We start from the raw sequence: 21,053 nt of genomic DNA on the forward strand, positions 1-21,053 counted from the left end.
TTTTTTTTGTGTGTGTGTGTGTTTTACATTTCATTTATTTATTTATTTTTTAATTTTTTATTTTTTATAAACATTTATTTTTATCCCCAGGGGTACAGGTCTGTGAATCACCAGGTTTACACACTTCACAGCACTCACCAAAGCACATACCCTCCCCAATGTCCATAATCCCATCCCCTTCTCCCAAACCCCCTCCCCCCAGCAAACCTCAGTTTGTTTTGTGAGATTAAGAGTCACTTATGGTTTGTCTCCCTCCCAATCCCATCTTGTTTCATTTATTCTTCTCCTACCCACTTAAGCCCCCATGTTGCATCACCACTTCCTCATATCAGGGAGATCATATGATAGTTGTCTTTCTCTGCTTGACTTATTTCGCTAAGCATGATACGCTCTAGTTCCATCCATGTTGTCGCAAATGGCAAGATTTCATTTCTTTTGATGGCTGCATAGTATTCCATTGTGTATATATACCACATCTTCTTGATCCATTCATCTGTTGATGGACATCTAGATTCTTTCCATAGTTTGGCTATTGTGGACATTGCTGCTATAAACATTCGGGTGCACGTGCCCCTTTGGATCACTACATTTGTATCTTTAGGGTAAATACCCAGTAGTGCAATTGCTGGGTCATAGGGCAGTTCTATTTTCAACATTTTGAGGAACCTCCATGCTGTTTTCCAGAGTGGCTGCACCAGCTTGCATTCCCACCAACAGTGTAGGAGGGTTCCCCTTTCTCCACATCCTCGCCAGCATCTGTCATTTCCTGACTTGTTGATTTTAGCCATTCTGACTGGTGTGAGGTGATATCTCATTGTGGTTTTGATTTGTATTTCCCTGATGCCGAGTGATATGGAGCACTTTTTCATGTGTCTGTTGGCCATCTGGATGTCTTCTTTGCAGAAATGTCTGTTCATGTCCTCTGCCCATTTCTTGATTGGATTATTTGTTCTTTGGGTGTTGAGTTTGCTAAGTTCTTTATAGATTCTGGACACTAGTCCCTTATCTGATATGTCGTTTGCAAATATCTTCTCTCATTCTGTCAGTTGTCTTTTGATTTTGTTAACTGTTTCCTTTGCTGTGCAAAAGCTTTTGATCTTGATGAAATCCCAATAGTTCATTTTTTCCCTTGCTTCCCTTAAACTCATCCCACAGCATAACATACTTAGCATCATGACCAATTACCACATGGGCATACTACCATATTACTATTCATTGTAGTGACCAATTACCATGTGTATAGACACACACACATATACAGTGTCATATGCATATATACAAACATATCAATACATATATATATGCATGTGTTTATATATAAATATAAGAGAAATACGAATTTTTAAGAAAATGCCTGCCTCTACTATATTGTATGTACTCTGTAAAAGCACTTTCCTATATTCTATTTTGTTACTGTGATTGCCATCCATTAGATTGGCTTTATGAGTACTGATGGATCACAAAGTAGTGTTTAAAAAACACTAACTTGGTTATGTGGCAATTCTTTTTTCACTGTTGAAATTGACTTTTGAGGAAAGTAGCTGAATTCCTTTCAAAACTTTCAGGCTAAAGAGTCAGTGATCCATCAAACCATGCAATTGGAAGGATTTTGTTGCAGAGGATTATATTAAAGAGATTCTAACACCTATTAAGTCCTATGATTCTAAGAGCACTGTTTGGAAAACTAAAATTAAGACTTTAATAAGATTGTTCTTTTTTCTTTTTTTTTTTAACGTGATCCTAAATCTCTTATATCATCACTCTGGTACAGGTATTATTGTCCTTATTAAATTGACAAAAGAAAAGAAAGAAAGGGAGGGAGGGAGAGGAGAAGAAAGAAAGGGAAAAAAGGAAATTCTGAAATATTTAATATCTTTAGGGTTACAAAGTTGATAAGTTCAGATATGGACCCAAATTCATATCCTCAAATTAACTTCATCCATATTTTACTATTCCACTTTGCATTTTTAAGTGCATTTAAGGTCAGACTAAGAAAGAACTTATTATAAGCCTGGTACCTTAAGACCTTTATAAGTAGCAACTAGTTTAATCATCATTGTAACCCTATAGGTATTGTTTCTGACATTTTAAGAAAGATAAAATTAAAGCAAAATAGTAAAGTAACTTTGTCAATATTATACAAATTATAAAACATGGAGGTAGGATTAAACGGATATCTCACTCAAGAGACTCTTTAGTTCAGGGGTGTATAGGAAACGCATGTTGTTTGCTGATCCAAAATAATTTAAAAAATTAGTGACAACTTATTGCTATGAAAATAAATTTTCTTACATTTTTACTTAAGTAGTTATGTCATAACTCATCAAAATACAGATAAAATTAATAACTATAGTATATGAATGACATGATTACTATAAACAAAACATTATACATCATAGCAACAATATAATTTAATGTAATGTGGCTGTAAAGTTTAATAAAATATATATGATTGAAGAGATACATTTTGGGATGCCTGGGTGCTCAGTCAGTTGGGCTCTGCTTTCAGCTCAGGTAATGGTCCCAGAGTCCTGGGATCGAGTCCCACATCAGGCTGCCTGCTCAGTGGGGAGTCTGCTTTTTGCTCTGCCTTCTGCTCATTCATTCTCTTTCTCTCTGACAAATTAAAAAAAAAAAAAAACTTTTTTAAAAGTACATTTTAAGTGAGATAAATAAAAATTTGAATTTTTTAAATTAAAGAGGGAAAATAACAGTGGGAGAACAATGTCCAATTATTACATAAGTCATGATAAAAGGCCTTGGCTTATCTTTGTCCACTTAAGACACAGAGAAATTATTTAGTGCTTGTGATCCTAGAAGGCTATACAAAGAGGTACAAACTGATTTTTGATTATTTATATAAGATTTTTTTAAGTAAAATACATTTTTATTACAATGTAACATGGAAAAGAATTGCATTTCACAACAATATTTGGATAACATCAAAAATCAATTAAAAAATTGGCACAGAGAATTAAAGTTCTATCACAATGTTAGCATTTATAGATTAGCATTTAAAGACAAAGATTTAAAGCTTAAAAGCCAATAAATGCTTGATAATGTACATTAGAAAGTAAGTAGAAGTGAAAGTGGCATGTGTGTATTAGCAAAGACCACTTTGTTTTAGCAGAACTGTGGTGAGAAATGGACCATATTATTTAGGTAACTTTGCGTGGAGAGTTAAATAAACCTCTGGCACATGGTTACAATCCAGTACAACAGGTCTTGAAGTCTGTCCCCCTCCCTTTTTTAAGTTACATTTGCCAGTGATCCAGTATTTGCAGATTTTGATAAAATATCAGGTTTTCAAGGAAGTAAATTATAGCAATAATTTATAATCCAAACTCGGGAAAATAAAAATAAAAAGGGATTATTAACAATTACACTGTGATAATAGACATAAAATGGGAACATCCCAGACAATTTGAGAAGTAGAGTCACGTGGAGGACATTTAGCCAGTATAGTTCCCAAAATGCACAAGTTACTTTTATGCCAGTTAGAAAATGCCCAATGCTCCAGTGTACCTAAGTATCTTTTAATGCTTCTGAACCACTTTAGCCTGTACCCCAAGTCCCATGAGACCAACTGATGATTCAGCAAATGAAAGGACAATGACAATGGACCCTTTATGGCATGACTTCACTGGAGACCTCATACCCACAGTAGGGTAACCATTTCCTGGTTTGTACCTAACGTCATTAGTAATAGCACTCCTTTTCAATGACCAAAAAATGTCCCAAATTGGATGATGAATTTTATGAATACCCTAGCCATAGGGTAATGGATTTTATGACTACCCTATCCATGCTGAACAAATGTAACAATTCTGATTGGAAGAAGAAAACAGAATATAAACTTTTTCTCAGTTCCCAAATCCTAAATAAGTATTAAGTACTCAAGTTCTGAAATATGGCACATAATAATAGCCTCTCAGTATGACTGGCATCCTATGGAGTAGGTCTTGCAGCTTTACTCCAGTACACAAAGTGATTTTACTTGAAGCTGTGGACTCCTTTGAATGAGGGTGAGTCACATAGTCCTTTGGGGCAGGAGAAGGGAATGTACATTACTGCACTGGAATTGATTCGATTTCCTGTGAATATTGTCTTCTCCAGAAATAGCCTTTAGTTCCCAGTAATTATTTTAATATACTTTCTATGTTGACACTGTATTGGCACTTAATATTATGTTTATTTTAAAGCATAAAGATATTCCAGTCTACCTATATATACTTATCAGTATCACATTGACTGATGTTCTTCTGGAAGGTAAAGACTAAATTTGCACATTCATAGACTCATTCAATAATTAAATATTTATGAGTACTTTTTTGGTGTGTGACAGTCACTGTCCTAAGTACTTAGAACATATCAGAAAACAAAACAAAATTACTGAGGAGATTTGGCACTTTTAAATAAGGGTGGTCAGGGTTATTGTCATTAAGGTGAGATTTGAGCAAAGGCATTAAGGAAGTGAGAGATTTAGCTTTATGAATACTTTGGAGAAGAGAATTCCCAGAAGTGAGAATAAGCAGTACAGAAGTTCTGAGTGGAGTTTTGCTTAGCCATTCAGAAAGCATTGTGGAGGTGGGGATGGCTGAAGCTGAGTAAGCAGGAGATGAGGCCACACAGCAAACAGGCTCCACATAATGTGCAGTCATATAGGCTGTTGTAGCTATCTTTTGTTTCAATCTGACAAAAATGGGAGGCCATTGGATAGCCCTGTGAATATCTGTGACATTGCGTGACTTACAGTTTATAAGGCATACTTTGGCTGTTGTGGGTTGAAAGTAGATTGTAGTGATACAGATACGGAGCCCATTATAACAATCTAGGAGAGAAATGGTGGTGAGTCAGAATAAGGAAGTCACAGTAGGGGTGGTAAGATTATTCTTATATTTTACAAAAACAGAAACAATATTTTTAAATTTTTATTATGTTCAGTTAGCCAGGATATTGTGCATCATAACTTCTTGTAGTATTCAACAATTCATTAGTTGCGCACAACACCCAGTGTTCATCATGACATGTGCCCTCCTTAATACCCATCACCTGGTCACCCCAACTCCCCACCCTCTCCCTTCTGTAACATTCAATTTGTTTCCCAGAGTCCTGTCTCTCATGGTTTATCCCCTTTTCTTATTTCTTCCCATTCAGTTTTCTCTTCCTTCCCCTGTGGTCCTCCATGCTGTTCCTTACATTCCACATATGAGTAAAACCTTGTAATAGTTCTCTTTCTCTGCTTGATTTATTTCACTCAGCGTAATGCCCTCCAGTTCTATCCATGTCAATGCAAATGGTGGGTATTCATCCTTTCTGAAGGCTGAATAATGTTACATTCTATATATGTATCACATCTTCTTTATCCATTCTTCTGTTGAAGGGCATCTAGTTCCTTCCACAGTTTGGCTACTATGGATATTACTACTATGAAACAATATTTTTGAGAGGGCTGAAGTATGGTAAAAATTAAAAAGGGAAAATTCAGGGATGATCCCAACGCTTGTGTTTCTTTGTTTTACTGATCAATTTTGTTTTATGGATCACCAGTTGCCATCATGTCAAATAAAGATGTTGTGTAGATAAAGATAAGAGAGTTGGATGTGGAAAATCAGTTTTTTTTTTAATTTAAGATATATTTTGGGCATAAATGAATACGTCATGCTGACACGTATGTAAGTCAAGAATCCAGACCTTATTTAGGTTTTAATGTGTAAAAAACTGCCTTGTATACCAGAGAATATAAAATTGTAGAGGGTACCATCTTTTTGATCCTGTGACCTCTTCAGTTGATTTCTTTCTTTCACAGCCACATATTTCAAAAGCACAGCTTATACTTATTTCCATCTCACTAAAGATCCCACTCCTCAAACCACTACAGACTTCTTCCTTTACTAGTTCTCTAAAACTAATCATCCTAAACTAATATGTAATATGCTTGCTCCCGCTCTAAAAGTTTTTAGTTCTTTTACTTTACCCCTTGTGATATGTGACAGTGTTGAACACATTCTTCTGAAAATTGCCTTCACTTGATTCATGAGGAAGTTCCTGCTCTGTTACTCTACCACCTCACTATTATTTTTCATTTTCTCTTAATAGGTGATGTTCTTCTGTTCATACTTAAAGGGTAATGTTGTCTCAAGTTGCACAACTATCCTTCAGATCACCTGTCAACAGGCTCTCTTTATGAAATCTGCTTAGCTTCCAGAGCTTCAGTGATACACTGATGACACTGAACTATGTATCTCTAGTTTGGACCTTTTTTATTGTCTATAGACTCATAGAGACATCTACTTGTTTGGTATCTTTAATGGCGCATTCCACAGATATCTCAATATCAACATCATCTCAACTTTATTTTTTTAATATTTTATTTATTTATTTGACAGACAGAGATCACAAGTAGGCAGAGAGGCATACAGAGAGAGAGGTGGAGGCAGGCTCCCTGTTGAGCAGAGAGCCCGATGCAGGGCTCGATCCCAGGGCCCTGGGATCATGACCTGAGCTGAAGGCAGAGGCTTAACCCACTGAGCCACCCATGTGCCCCCATCATCTCAACTTTAATTCCTCTTGGACACAAATACACATACACATGCAGGTATACACATAGTTTCCCTTCTCATTTATGACATTCCCTTCCAAAACAGTCCCTCAAGACAGAAATCTTAAAGTTATCATGACCCCTCTTTTTCTACCCCACCTGATTAATCCTACCAATTTTAGGTTTTTTGGTATAACCCAAATCATTCTTTAATTATTTCCAGATTTCCTGAGTGTTTTCTTAGTCCAGCCTCACATGCATAAACAACATATTTCTGGAATTGTTACTTACAGGGTAGACATTATGCTAGCTAACTAAGATGACAATGTGCATATTAAACTCTATTTACTTGCTTTGTCCATGAATTTCCTTTATTATTTATTTTTTTAAGATTTTATTTTTTTATCTGATAGAGAGAGAGAACAAAGTAGGTAGATAGGCAGACAGAGAGAGGGGTGGGGCAAGCAGACTCCTCACTGAGCAGAGAGCCCGATGTGGGGCTCAATCCCAGGACCCTGAGACCATGACCCTGAACCGAAGGCAGAGGCTTAACCCACTGAGCCACCCAGGTGCCTCTATTGTTTATTTTTATTGAAGTACAGTTGACATACAATGTCACATTAGTATCAAGTATACAGCATAGTGATCCTGTATAAAAGTACATTTACCTGTTATGGTGACAGTGGCAACTGTATACATTATGCTGTGCTCACCACAAGCACAAGTGTAGCTACCATCTGTCACCATGCAACAATTGATTATATTCCCTATGAGGTGACTTTAATCACTGTGACTTATTCATTCCATAACTAGAAGTCTACATTTCCCACTCATCTTTGCTCATTTTGCCCAACCCCTCTCTTGGCAACCATTAGTTTGTTTTCTGCATTTGAGTCTGTTTCTATTTTGTTTGTTTGATCATTTCTTTTTTTTTTTTCCTTTTTAAGATTTTTTTTTTTAATTTGACAGAGAGAGAGAGAGATCACAATTAGGCAGAGAGGCAGGCAGGGGTTGTGGGGGAGAAGCAGGCTCCCCGCCGAGCAGAGAGCCTGATGGGGGACTTGATCCCAGGACTCCAGGACCATGACCTGAGCCAGAAGCCTCAACCCACTGAGCCACCCAGGCACCCCTGTTGTTTTTTTTATGTATAAGTGAAATATGTTTTGTTTTTTTACATATAAGTGAAGCTATATGGCATTATGGTATTTATCTGATTTATTTCACTTAGAATAATACCCTCTAGCACCATACATACTGTAAATGGCAAGATCTCATTCTTTTTTATGGCTGAATAATATTCCATTTTGTGTGTGTATACACACATATTCTTTATCCTTTCATCGATTTATAGATGATACTGTGTTACTTCCATATCTCAGCTATTGCAAGTAATGCTACAATAAATATATAAGTGCATATTTTTTTGAATTAGTGTTTTCATTTCCTTTATTTCCCTTCATTCCCAGTAGCAGAATTTTTGGATCATATAATATTTCTATTTTTTATTTTTTGAGGAACTTCCATACCATTTTCCATGCTAGTTGCATCAGTTTACTTTCTCAATAGTATGTGAAAGTTTCCTTTTCTCCACATCCTCACCAACATTTGTTATTTGTTGTCTTTTTAATACTGGCCATTCTAACAGATGTAAGATGATATTATGACTTTGATTTCCATTTCTCCCTGGACCTATTTTCTAAGACATGTTCATACATGTTGCAGACTTCATTGTAGACTTGCTCACATTGTCACAAAATGTGGTAGAGGGGAGGGATAGGGAACAAGGACCTTCTCTATCTCTAATCATCAAAGTAATTCTATATTACCAAAAAAGAACCACCTGAAAATTGTGAATGGTCAAATTATTTAATGGCAGTTTGCAATACAGATATTAGAGGGTACTTGACAAGTGCTAACCTGCTAATTTCTGTAGCAAAGCGTTCTCCAGATAGATGGAGCCAATAAATGTTCTAGATGAATGGAAATAGCAAAAGAGACCTGTTTTCCACTTCTTTCCTGGGGTCCTGAGAGATGAGAGCTTCACAGAATTTCCTGGACTCATGACATAAGGTGGTAGGAAATCTGGGTTTCAAGGTAAAGAAGACCTAAAGAGTTACAACAAGTTTCCTGAGATTCCAGCCTTGATGGGAAAGCAATGAAATTTCCAATCAACCTGAAAGGGTCAAAGTGGTTAGCTAAATGGGTTTTAAGGTCAGGTTAGGGGATTCCACATCATAATTTCTGGAGCATGACTTCAAGTCTTCAGCACTTCCTAAGTGTACATAAATAAGTTACTTATTGCTCTCTGAAGTATAGTTTATTGACCTTTGAAATGAATAAAAGGATATATACCTTTCAGCATTGCTTGGAATACTCATTGGGTAAAGTTAGATAAAGAGTATTTGCAAATAGTTTATAACTACGCATGTGTGAAGTCTAATTTAGATTGATGACAGAAAAAGATACTATCATCTCTTGTAAGAGATACACTGAAGATCCAGTTATGAACTAAAGAGAAAATAGAATTAATTCCCATTGAATGTCTTTATACATAAAAATAGGAATTTTGCAAATATATATCTTTAATCAATTTAATATCCCCGATCAGTAGTAGAATTGTTATACCCATTTTATAGGTGAGGAAAAAGTTACTATTTACCCAAAGTCATAGAGTACAGAAGTGATTAGGCCTATATTGAAATTGCAGTTTGATTTTTCAGACAAAGACAAATATTCCGTGATTTCACTTACATGTGGAATCTGGGGTGGGTGCAGGGAGACACAGAGATCAGATTGGTGATATTCAGAGGTGGGGTATCGGTGAAGGTGGCCAGAAAGTATAAACTTCCAGTAATAAGATAAATATGGTCTCAGGTTGTAATGTACAAAATGGTGACTATAGTTGACAATACTGTATTGACTATTTAAAGTTGCTCAGAGAACAGATCTTGAACATTCTCATCACAAGAGGAAAAAGTGTAATTATGATTATTGTGATCACTATTTCACAATATGTACGTATATCAAATCATTATGTTGCACTCCTTAAACTTATATATTATATGTCAATTCTATCTCAATAAACCTAAAAAGAGTACAAAAATAATTAGAAAAAACAACAACAACAATAAAGTCTGATTGTAAGAGTCACCTGTCATGCTCCCCCTGACACTGCCACTTTAGACAAAACGGGATACTAGGTCACTGTGTGATGAGAAAGAACCAATAAACCTCCTGAATAAGGAGGACAGGTCATCCACATTATTTTTAGTAACATTCTGAAGTGTACAAAAGAAATATATCATATCTACAAGTGAAATTTAACAAAGATTTCAGAGATATTTTTAGGTAAAGAAAAAGACTTTAAGTAAAATTACATAAATACTCTTACAGTGTAAATGTCTTTTCAAGTTTTTTCTCTATTTTTTTGAAGTATAGTCAATACACAATGTTACATTAGTTCAGATATACAACATAATGATACTGTATATGTTATGTGTTATCGTGATAATGACAACTGTATATTTCATAGCTGGAAGACTGTATCTCCCACGAAGCTTCATTCATTTGGTCTGTGCCTTTATTTGCCTTCCCCCTGGCAATCATCTATCTGTTCTCCATATTTATGGGTCTGTTGCTGATTTTTGTTTGTTTAATTGTTTTGATTTTTTTTTTTTAAGATTTCACATGGGAATGAAATCATACAGTATTTGTCTTTTTATGTGTGGCTTATTTCACTTACCACAATACCCTCTAGGTCCATATACGTGTTGTCACAAATGGCAAGATCTCATTCTTTTTTATGGCTGAATAATATTACATCACATATATGTACCGCGTCTTTTTTATCTGTCAATGGACTCTTGGGTTGCTTCCATATCTTGGCTATTGTAAGTACTGCTACAGTAAACTAGGAATACATATATCTTTTTGCATTTTTTTCCCTTTGGGTAAATAACCAGAAGTGAAATTACTGGATTATATGATATTTTTGTGTAATCAATAGTATAATAATTTTAGGATTATCATAGGATAATCAATTTTTAACAAAACCTAATAGCATTACAAAACATCGAGATTATTTCAGTTAATGTTCAACCAATAGAAATCATCCTGCTTATGTTTATTTTGATAATTATTATAGAATACTAAAATAAAATTAGAAATATGAAACTTTGCTTTTTCCTTGCTACATTGTGATGCAAAAGTGAAAGTAGATTAATCTCTTTAGGAAACTCAGTATTCTTTTATGGATATCATAATGAACTGAAAATTTCTCCTTTTTGATTTATATGTAATGATTTAATGAATAAAAATTTATAAGTGGCCTAATCTAATCTTGGATTATTTATGTTTCATCAGATGTACCTATTAAATGATCATATCCCCCTTGAGTAGGATAAAACTGTAGGAGGTATGCATGAAACGTGTATGCTACTTGGTACAGTGTCTGATGCTAGTTTACCCCCGGTGTTTTTAGTGCTGTCATTATAGAAGTAGTATTTGTTATTTCTATTGCTGTCATTATTTCTTTATCATAAGACCCTCAAGGAAAATAACTCAATTGTGCTATATCCATAAGAATTATATTTCAGTGTTGTGGGTATCAACTTAGCATGGTGATGATGGTTGTGGTGGTGGTGGTGACAATACCAGCCCATTATTAATAATTTAATATATATCTTCATATTTAGATATGTTATCTTATACAATCCTTAATATGATTCTATAAGATGCTCTTTCATTAACTGTTTTTGGCAGATGAAGAAATTGAGGTTCATAAGAATTAAGATCTATTAAGATCTAGCTTATCTGTTTCTGATTATCTTCAAGGTCCATTTACTTTCCATTTCTCATGCTGCCTCTGTTATTCCAATCTCCTTTCCGTCTTTGGCATATTAATCACTGAGGAGGGAACTCACCAGAAGAAACTCATGAAACTTTGAACTTAGCAGTTTGATAAAAAAAAAAAAAAAGGCATCTCTATCTCTATCTCCACCAAAAAGAAGAGCTTCACTATTGCGCAGCCATCCCTTAAGCAACAATTTAATTCCACCTGCATATAGTCTTCTCCTGAGAGATTTACCTTCTATTTTGATAAATTGCCTCCTGCTTCAGAGAAGCTTTCCTGAACCATTGGAAATACTTCCACCATATATTTTCACTTTTTATTACCCCTAAGAAGAAAACTTGAAGTTTCATATTAGAGATGTATTTATTCCCTATTGAGGAATGGGGAATGACAATAAAATGCTGAGAGGCTAAAACTATAATTCTTCTTAAACTAAGATGAAACAGTCTAATCCTTAAAGTTGAAGCTTACTTTCTAAGAAATCAAGTTAGTTTTTTTAGTAGCTTTCAAATTATTGCATATAAAATTTCTGTTGGAACTTACAAATTAATGAGAATATCAGAATCAATGTTTCTGACATCTTATAGTAGTATGGGTCTGACTTGCCTTTCTGTGAGTGTGCATCAAGCAGAGAGCTTTTAAAGATACTGATGTTTCTGTCACTTGCATTTTTCTCAATGTCTCAGTGAAAGTAATGTCCACAAGTACTTCTTTAGGAATGGATGTGGAAGGAACATGTTAAATCTATTACAACATTTTTCTCCCTTCAGTTCTTTAGAATTCACCTTCTACATTATTCCAGGAAAGTGTGACACCTCAACTTAATCTAATAGAAGCCATTATTGAGGCCAAGTTTCAGACAAAAAAAGAAAGACAAACCTATTTCTTTTTTAAGTTTTTATTTAAATTCCAGTTAGTTAACAGACAGTGTAATAGTTTCAGGTGCACAAGATAGGGCTTCAACACTCCCATACAGCACCTAGTGCTCATCACAAGTGAACACCTTGACCCCCATTCCTGTTTCATCCATCCACACCTGCCCTTTCCCCTCTGATAACCATCAAGTTTGTTCTCTATAATGAAGAATATTTTTGGTATTCCTATCTTTCTTTCTTTTTTTCCCCTCTTTGCTCATTTGTCTTATTTCTTAAATTCTACATGAGTGAAATCATATACTGACTTATTTCATCTGGCATTATACTCTCTAGTTCCATCCATGTCATTGCAAATGACAATAATTCATAATTTTTTATGGATGACAAATATTCCATTGTGTATATTCCATTGTGTATGTGTATATACATACAGATCTTCTTTATCAATTCATCTGTCAATAAATGCTTGGGATGTTTCCATATTTTGGCTATTATAGATAATGCTGTTATAAACATTGTGGTGAATGTATCCCTTCGAATTACTGTTTTTGTTTTCTTTGGGTAAATACCTAGTAGTGCTGGGTTGCAGAGTACTTATATTTTTAACTTTTTGAGGACTCTCCATTCTCTTTTCCACAGTGGCTCCAACGGGTGAAGGAGAAAATCTAATTTTAAACTGGGTGTGGAGCCTGACTCAGGGTTCAATCTCATGACCCTGAGCTCATGACCTGAGCCGAAATCAAAAGTTGGACAGTTAACCAAGTAAGCCATCCAGGCACCCCATTTATTTATTTTTAAAATAATGTTCAAAGATGGTACAGAGAGTTACAATATATCCTGTCTTAAATTTGCCTCTTTTTAACATCTTAAATTTTATGATAAATTTCTTAAAATTAATGAGACTATTGATATATTACTAATAATTAAAATTCATGATTATTTGAGGTTCCTTTAGTTTTTATCTAACATCCTTTTTCAGTTCTAAGATCCCTTTGTGGATATGTTATATTTAATCTTAATACCTTCTTCAGCTCCCCTTTACTGTGACAGTTTCTCACATTTACTTTGTTGTTAATGACTTTGACATTCCTGAGGAATACTTTTCATGTGTTTTTAGAATTCCACCCAGGTGGGATTTGTCTGGTGTTTTTTCATTATTTCATCAGAGCTATGCAATTTTAGTAGAAAAAAATATAGAGAGGTAAAGTGCCATGTTTTTATTATATCATATCCAGGATACCTGCTGTCAACCTGATTTATCATTACTGCTGCTAACTTGATCGCATGGCTGAGGTACTTTATGCTGTATTTATATACTATAGAGATCTTTTTACTATAATTTTACTGTACTTTTGTGGAAGGATGTAGTGACTATGCACACCTTACATCTAAGGAATGAGGAGTTATGTTCCACCTCTCTGAGGACAGCGTATCTCCATAAATCATTTGATAGTCTTCTGTATGGGAGATTTGTTCATTCTTCCCTGTTTGTTTATTCAATCCTATATTAGTACCAATATTGAATATTTGTCTAAGTATACAGATATTGATTTTATACTTTGGGTTAAAAATCTAGTACTTATTTATATTTATTTTGTTTCTCAACATGTTCTAGCTATGGCTATTAGGGACTCTTTCAGTTGGCCTCTGAATTTCTTTAATACATACCCATCGTGTGTGTGTGTGTGTGTGGCTTCTGTATTTCTTTAATACATACCCATCGTGTGTGTGTGTGTGTGTGTGTGTGTGTTTCAACTTTCTGTAACTTCAGGCTTACCCTGTATACACCCTACCCTACTTTCAGATCAGCCATTTCTCCAAAGAGTTCTGGATCCTTTCATGGGAACATAGTATTAGAAATCAATATCTGAGTGCTAGGATACTAACAACCGCTGGGATATTTTGCTTATAGGCTCTTTCAGTTGACAGACTAAAGAAATATATGTATGTATGCTAACAACTGTGTATATACTTGTCTATTAATACCTATTTGTACAACCACTTTTATCTATATTAAACTGAACTTGAGTTCCTCTGTATGTCTCCAACTCTAATCCATTATCACATGGATCACATTGACTTTTCCTTTACTTGTCTCTAACCACCCAGTAGTCCAGTGTAAAGAAATCTGGCTCCCACCATTTGCCATACATAATCATAATTATTCAATCCAGTATACATTTACAGCATTATTATAACGTTAGCCTGTACCTGTGAGGGGAGGGGGAAAATTATCAACTAAAGTGTTATTCTTACATATATTTCCTTTTGCCTTTAGTTTTACAGATTGCACATATTTCCAAAATAATTCAAATCAGCATCACTTTATCCATCTCCTTCAGTAAAGTGATTTCATATATTTTTAATACAGTTACACTGTTGTGTCACATTCTGCATTCTAGCCTTACATTTTCTAACCTCGTAAATGGGTATTAAAATTTTCCATATATTCAAGTTCAGTCTTTGCATTTTAAAGTACTGTGAGTTTTGATCAATGTTTTGGTGTATCCATCACAATAGAGCATACAAAATAGTTGAAAGCTCTAGAAAATCCCCTTGGCTTCATCTATTTAAATTTCCTCCATTCCCTACAATAACTAATTTCTCACTATTCAGTATAATATTAACGGTAGGGGATTTTTTGGGGGGGTGTTAGTTTTTCTTTTAACAAAATGTGACTGTTCCCTTATATTCCTAGTTTGCTTACTTTTTATCATGACTTACTGTTGTAGTTTATCAAATATTTTTCAGCATCAATTGATAACAATCAGATGCTTTTTTTTTAGTCTGTTGATACAGTACTTTGAATTGATGATTTTTGAGTGTTGAACCAGGCTTTCATATTGGAATAAATCATATTTAGTCACAGTGTAGTATTTTTCTACATATTTGGATCAACTTTCTGATCTTCTATTGAGAATTTTACATCTATAGTATGAGATTTTGATCTGTACTTTTCCTTTTTTGTAATATCTTTATCTGATTGGGTATCAGGTAATGCTAACCTTATATTATGAGTTGGGAAGTGTTCCTTCTTCTTTTATTTTTTGGAAAAAATATTTCTTTATAAATATTTGGTAGAATTTACTAGAGAAACCATTGGGATTAGATGCTTTCTTCTTTGAAGATGTATTCATTTTTCATTCAATTTCTTTAGTAGATGTAGGCCTGCTTCTATCAATTTCTCCTTGTAAGCATGCATGTTTAAGGAATTGGCCCATTTCATTTAATTGACCAAACTTGTGGACATAGAGTTGTTTGTTGTATTCCTTTATTATAATTATTTTATGTTTATGGACTCAGTAATGGTCCCACTTTCATTTTGTTATTGGTGATTTGTATCTATTTTTTCTTGTTATCAAACTGGGTAGAAGATTATCAATTTTATTTATATTTTCAAAGAACCTATTTTTTTGGTTTTATTGATTTTCTATGTTTTTAACCTGTTTATAATTTCTGCACTATTTTTTATTGATTTATCCTCTAATTTTTATTATTTATTTTCTCCTTACTTTGGGCTTAAATTGCTCTTCCTTCACTAGTCCTAAAATGTAAGTTTAGATTATTGATATTAAATCTTTCTTCTTTTCCAAAATATGCACTTAAGCACTACATTCACAATATCCTGCAACTTTTGATAAGTTAAATTTTTATCTTTGTTTAAATTTAAAACATTTAAATATTTCACTTTCTCAAAGTGACTTCCACTTCGATCCAAGGGTTATTTAGAACTTTGTTACTTAATTTTTAAATGTTTGGGTATTTTTCTGCTAACTATTACTAATTTCTAGTTTAATTGCATTATAGCATCATGATTTAAGATCTTAAATTTGTTAAAATATATTTTGGGTCCAGAATGAGGTCTTTATTCCATATTCATTGAAAATCCATATGAACTTGAGAAGAATGTGTGTTCTGCTATTGTTGAAAGGTGTGTTCTATAAATGTCAGTTAGGTCAAGTTGATTGATTATGCTATTTGGGTCAACTATGTCCTTACTGATTTTTGCCAGCTTGATCTATCATTTACTTAAAAAGGAGTGCTGAAGATTCAAAATATAGTAGTGGATTTGCCTTTTCCTCCTTTAAGTTCTATCAGTTTTTGGATTACATATTATGACACTCTGCTATTAGGGACATACAAGTTAAACATTGTTATGTTACCTCCTTAGAAGATTTTTCCCTTTTACCATGTAATTCCTTTCTTTAAACCATGTAATTTTTCTTGTTCTGAAATCTGCTTTGTTGAGAATTAATACAGCTACTTTGACTTTCATAAGATCTTCAGTTAATGTTAACATGGTATATCTTCTTTGGTTTCTTTATATTTAACCTCTCTGATACTTTGTATTTAAAATGCATTTCTTAGATGACCTGCTTCTGGATCAGGGTTTCATATGTAACAGAGCAGCTCCCTCACTGTGATCTATTGAAAACTCAGCCCTATAAACAAGTGTTTGTAAAACAAATTAAAAAAAAATTACAAAACATATAGTTAGGTCTTTTTTTTCTCTTTTATCTAATCTGCCAATATCTGCTTTTAATAGGTGTATTTAGATTATTCACATTTAGAGGGCGTATTAGTATACTTATGTAACTTTCAACCATATTTGTGACTTCTTTCTAAATGTAGTATTTGTTACTTGTTTTTTGTTCTGTTTTTTACCTCATGTTCTATCTTCTCTGGTTATAACTGAGAATTTTATATTATTACATTTTATTTTCTCTTTTAGTATATCAGTTATACTTTAAAAAATTTAATGGCTATTCTATAATTTTCAAAATACATTTATTCTTAGTTCATGCACTTTTAAAAAATCTTTTTTATTAATTATTTTTATTAATGTATACTGTGTTATATGTCCCAGGGGTACAGGTTTGTGAATTGTCAGGCTTACACACTTCACAGCACTCACCATGTCACCTACCTTCCCCAATGTCCATAACACAACCAACCTCTCCACACCTGCCTACTCCCAGCAACCCTCAGTTTGTTTTGTGATATTAAGAGGTTTCTCTCCACAAACTATCTTGTTTCATTTTTCCTTCCCTAACCCTCAAGCCCCCCAACTCTGTCTCTCAAATTCGTCATATCAGGGAGATCATATGATAATTATCTTTCTCTGATTGACTTATTTTTCTCAGCATAATACACTCTAGCTTCATCCACATTGTTGCAAAGGACAAGATTTCATTTCTTTTGATGGCTGCATAGTATTCCATTGCATATATATACTACATCATCCTTATCCATTCTTCTGTTAATGGGCATCTGGGTTCTTTTGATAGTTTGGTTATTGTGGACATTGCTGCTATAAATATTCGGGTGCACGTGCTCCTTTGGATCACTGCATTTGTATCTTTAGGGTAAATACCCAGTAATGCAATTGCTGGGTCATAGGGTAGCTCTACTTTCAACTCTGAGGAAACTACATAATGTTTTCCAGAGTGGCTGCACTAGCTCGCATTCTCTGCATCCTCTCCAACATCTGTTGTTTCCTGACTTGTTAATTTTAACCATTCTGACTGGTGTGAGGTGGTATCTCATTGTGGTTTTGATTTGTATTTCCCTGATGCCAAATGATGTTGAGCACTTTTTCCTGTGTCTTTGAGGCATCTGGATGTCTTCCTGAAGAAATGTCTCTTCATGTCCTCTGCCCATTTCTTGATTGGATTATTTCTTCTTTCAGTGTTGAGTTTGATAAGTTCTTTATAGATTTTGGATACTAGCCCCTTATCTGAAATGTCATTTGGGAATATCTTCTCCCATTCCGTCAGTTGTCTTTTGGCTTTGTTGACTCTTTCCTTTGCTGTGCAAAAGCTTTTGATCTGGATGAAGTCCCAATAGTTCATTTTTGCCTTGTTTCCCTTGCCTTTGGCAATGTTTCTAGGAAGAAATTTCTAGGAAAAAGTTGCTGCAACTGAGGTCAAAGAGGTTGCTGCCTGTGTTCTCCTCAAGAATTTGGATGGATTCCTGTCTTACATTGAGGTCTTCATCCATTTTGAGTCTATTTTTGTGTGTGGTATAAGGAAATGTTCCAGTTTCATTTTTTTTGCATATGGCTGTCCAATTTTCCCAACACCACTTCTTGAAGAGACTTTTTTCCATTGGACATTCCTTCGTGCTTTGTCAAAGATTAGTTGACCATAGAGTTGAGAGTCTATTTCTGGGCTGTCTATTTTGTTCCATTGATCTTTATGTCTGTTTTTGTGCTAGTACTATACTGTCTTGATGATGACAGCTTTGTGATAGAGCTTGTAGTCTGGAATTGTGATGCCACCAACTTTGGCTTTCTTCTTCAACATTCCTCTGTCTCTTCAGGATCTTTTCTGGTTCCATATAAATTTTAAGATTATTTGACCCATTTCTTTGAAAAAAATTGATTGTATTTTGATAGGGATTGTGTTAAATGTGTAGATAGCTTTAGGTAGCATACACATTTTCACAATATTTGATCTTCTAATCCATAACATGGAATGCTTCTCCATTTCTTTATGTGTTCCTCGGTTTCTTTCATGAGTACTTTATAATTTTCTGAGTACAGATTCTTTGCCTCTTTGGTTAGGTTTATTTCTTGGTATCTTCTGGGTTTGGGTGCAATTGTAAATGGAATCAACTCCTTAATTTCTCTTTCTTCTGTCTTGCTGTTGGTGTATAGAAATGCAGCTGATTTCTGTGCATTGTTTTATATCCTGAGACTTTACTGAATTCCTGTATGAATTCTAGAAGTTTTGGAGTTGAGTCTTTGGGGTTCTCCATATAATATGTCATATCATCCACAAAGAGTGATAGTTTGACTTCTTCTTTGCCAATTTAGATGACTTTTATTCTTTTTGTTGTCTGACTGCTGAGGCTAGGACTTCTAGTACTATCTTGAATAACAGTGGTGATAGCAGACAACCCTGCTGTGTTCCTGACATTAGGGGAAAAGCTCTCAGTTTTTCCCTATTGAGAATGATATTCGCTGTAGGTTTTTCATAGATGGCTTTGATGATATTGAGGTATGTACCCTATATCCTTACACTTTGAAGAGTTTTGATTAAGAAAGGATGTCATACTTTGTCAAATGCTTTTTAAGCATCTATTGAGAGTATCATATGGTTCTTGTTCTTTCTTTTATTATTGTATGATATAACATTGATTACTTTGTGGATGTTGAACCAACCTTGCAGCCCAGGAATAAATCCCACTTTGTTGTGGTGAATAATCCTTTTAATGTACTTTTGGATGTTATTGGCTAGTATTTTGGTGAGAATTTTCACATTGGTGTTCATCAATAACATTTGGTGTTATTGGCTAGTGTTTTGGTGAGAATTTTCACATTGGTGTTCATCATTGGTCTGTAATTCTCCTTTTTGGTGGAGTCTTTGTCTAGTTTTGGAATCAAGGTAATGTTGGTCTCATAAAATGAGTATGGAAGTTTTCCTTTCATTTCTATTTTTTTTGGAACAGTTTCAAGAGAATAGGTATTAATTCTTCTTTAAATGTATGGTAGAATTCCCCTGGGAAGTCATCTTGCCCTGGGCTCTTGTTTTTTTGGGAGATTTTTGATGATTTCTTCAATCTCCTTACTGGTTATGGGTCTGCTCAGGTTTTCTATCTCCTGAGTTCAGTTTTAGTATTTATATGTCCCTAGGAATGCATCCATTTCTTCCAGATTGTCAAATTTGTTGGCATATAGTGCTCATAATATGTTCATATAATTTTTTGTATTTCTTTGTGTTGGTTGTGATCTCTTTTCTTTCATTCATGATTTTATTTATTTGGGCCCTTTGTCTTTTCTTTTTGATAAGTCTGACCAGGGGTTTATCATTCTTATTAATTCTTTCAAAGAACCAGGTCCTAGTCTCATTGATCTATTGTACTGTTGTCTTGTTTCTATTTCATCGATTTCTGCTCAGCTCTTTATGATTTCTCTTCTCCTGCTGGGTTTAGGCTTTCTTTGATTTTCTTTCTCCAGCTCTTTTAGGTATAGGGTTTGGTTGTATAATTGAGACATTTCTTGTTTCTTAAGAAAGACTTGTGTCGCTGTATACTTTCCTCTTAGGATCACCTTGTATGTGTCCCACAGATTTTGAACAGTTGTATTTTCATTATCATTTGTTTTCATGATATTTTTCAACTCTTCCTGATTTCCTGGTTGGCCCATTGATTCTTTACTAGGATGCTCCTTAGCCTCCATGTTTTTGAGTCTTTCCAACTCTCCTCTTGTGATTGAGTTCTAGCTTCAGAGCATTGTGGTCTAAAAATATGCAGGGAATGATCCCAATCTTTGGGTACAAGTTGAGACCTCATTTGTGATCCAGGATGTGATCTATTCTCAAGAATGTCCCATGTTCACTAGAGAAGAATGTGTATTCTGTTGCTTTGGGATTGAATGTCCTGAATATATCTGTGATGTCCATCCAGTTCAGTGTGTCACTTAAGGCCTTTATTTCATTGTTGATCCTTTGCTTGGGTCTGTCCATTTCAGTGAGGGGGGTGTTACAGTCCCCTACTATTATTGTATTATTGTCAATATGTTTCTTTGTTTTTTTTTTTTTTTTATTAATTGGTTTACATAGTTGGCTGCTCCCATGTTAGGGGCATAGATATTTAAAATTTTTAGATCTTGTTGGTCAGACCCTTTGAGTATGATATAGTGTCCTTCCTCATCTCTTATTATAGTCTTTGGCTTAGAATCTAATTTATCTGATATAAGCATTGCCACCCCAGCTTTCTTTTGATGTCCATTAGCATGGTAAATTGTTTTCCACCCCCTCACTTTAAATCTGTAGGTGTCTTT

At 34.4% G+C, this 21,053-nt stretch overlaps 1 long non-coding RNA gene across 1 annotated transcript in view; it reads left to right on the forward strand.

Moving 5' to 3' along the window:
- The window catches only part of LOC309840802, a 331,799-nt gene that overhangs the window by 185,579 nt on the left and 125,167 nt on the right, over positions 1–21,053 (forward strand). The gene's annotated exons all lie outside the window — the stretch shown is intronic.

Source organism: Mustela nivalis, assembly GCF_964662115.1.
Source record: "Mustela nivalis genome assembly, chromosome: 9".
Taxonomy (NCBI): Eukaryota; Metazoa; Chordata; class Mammalia; order Carnivora; family Mustelidae; genus Mustela; species Mustela nivalis.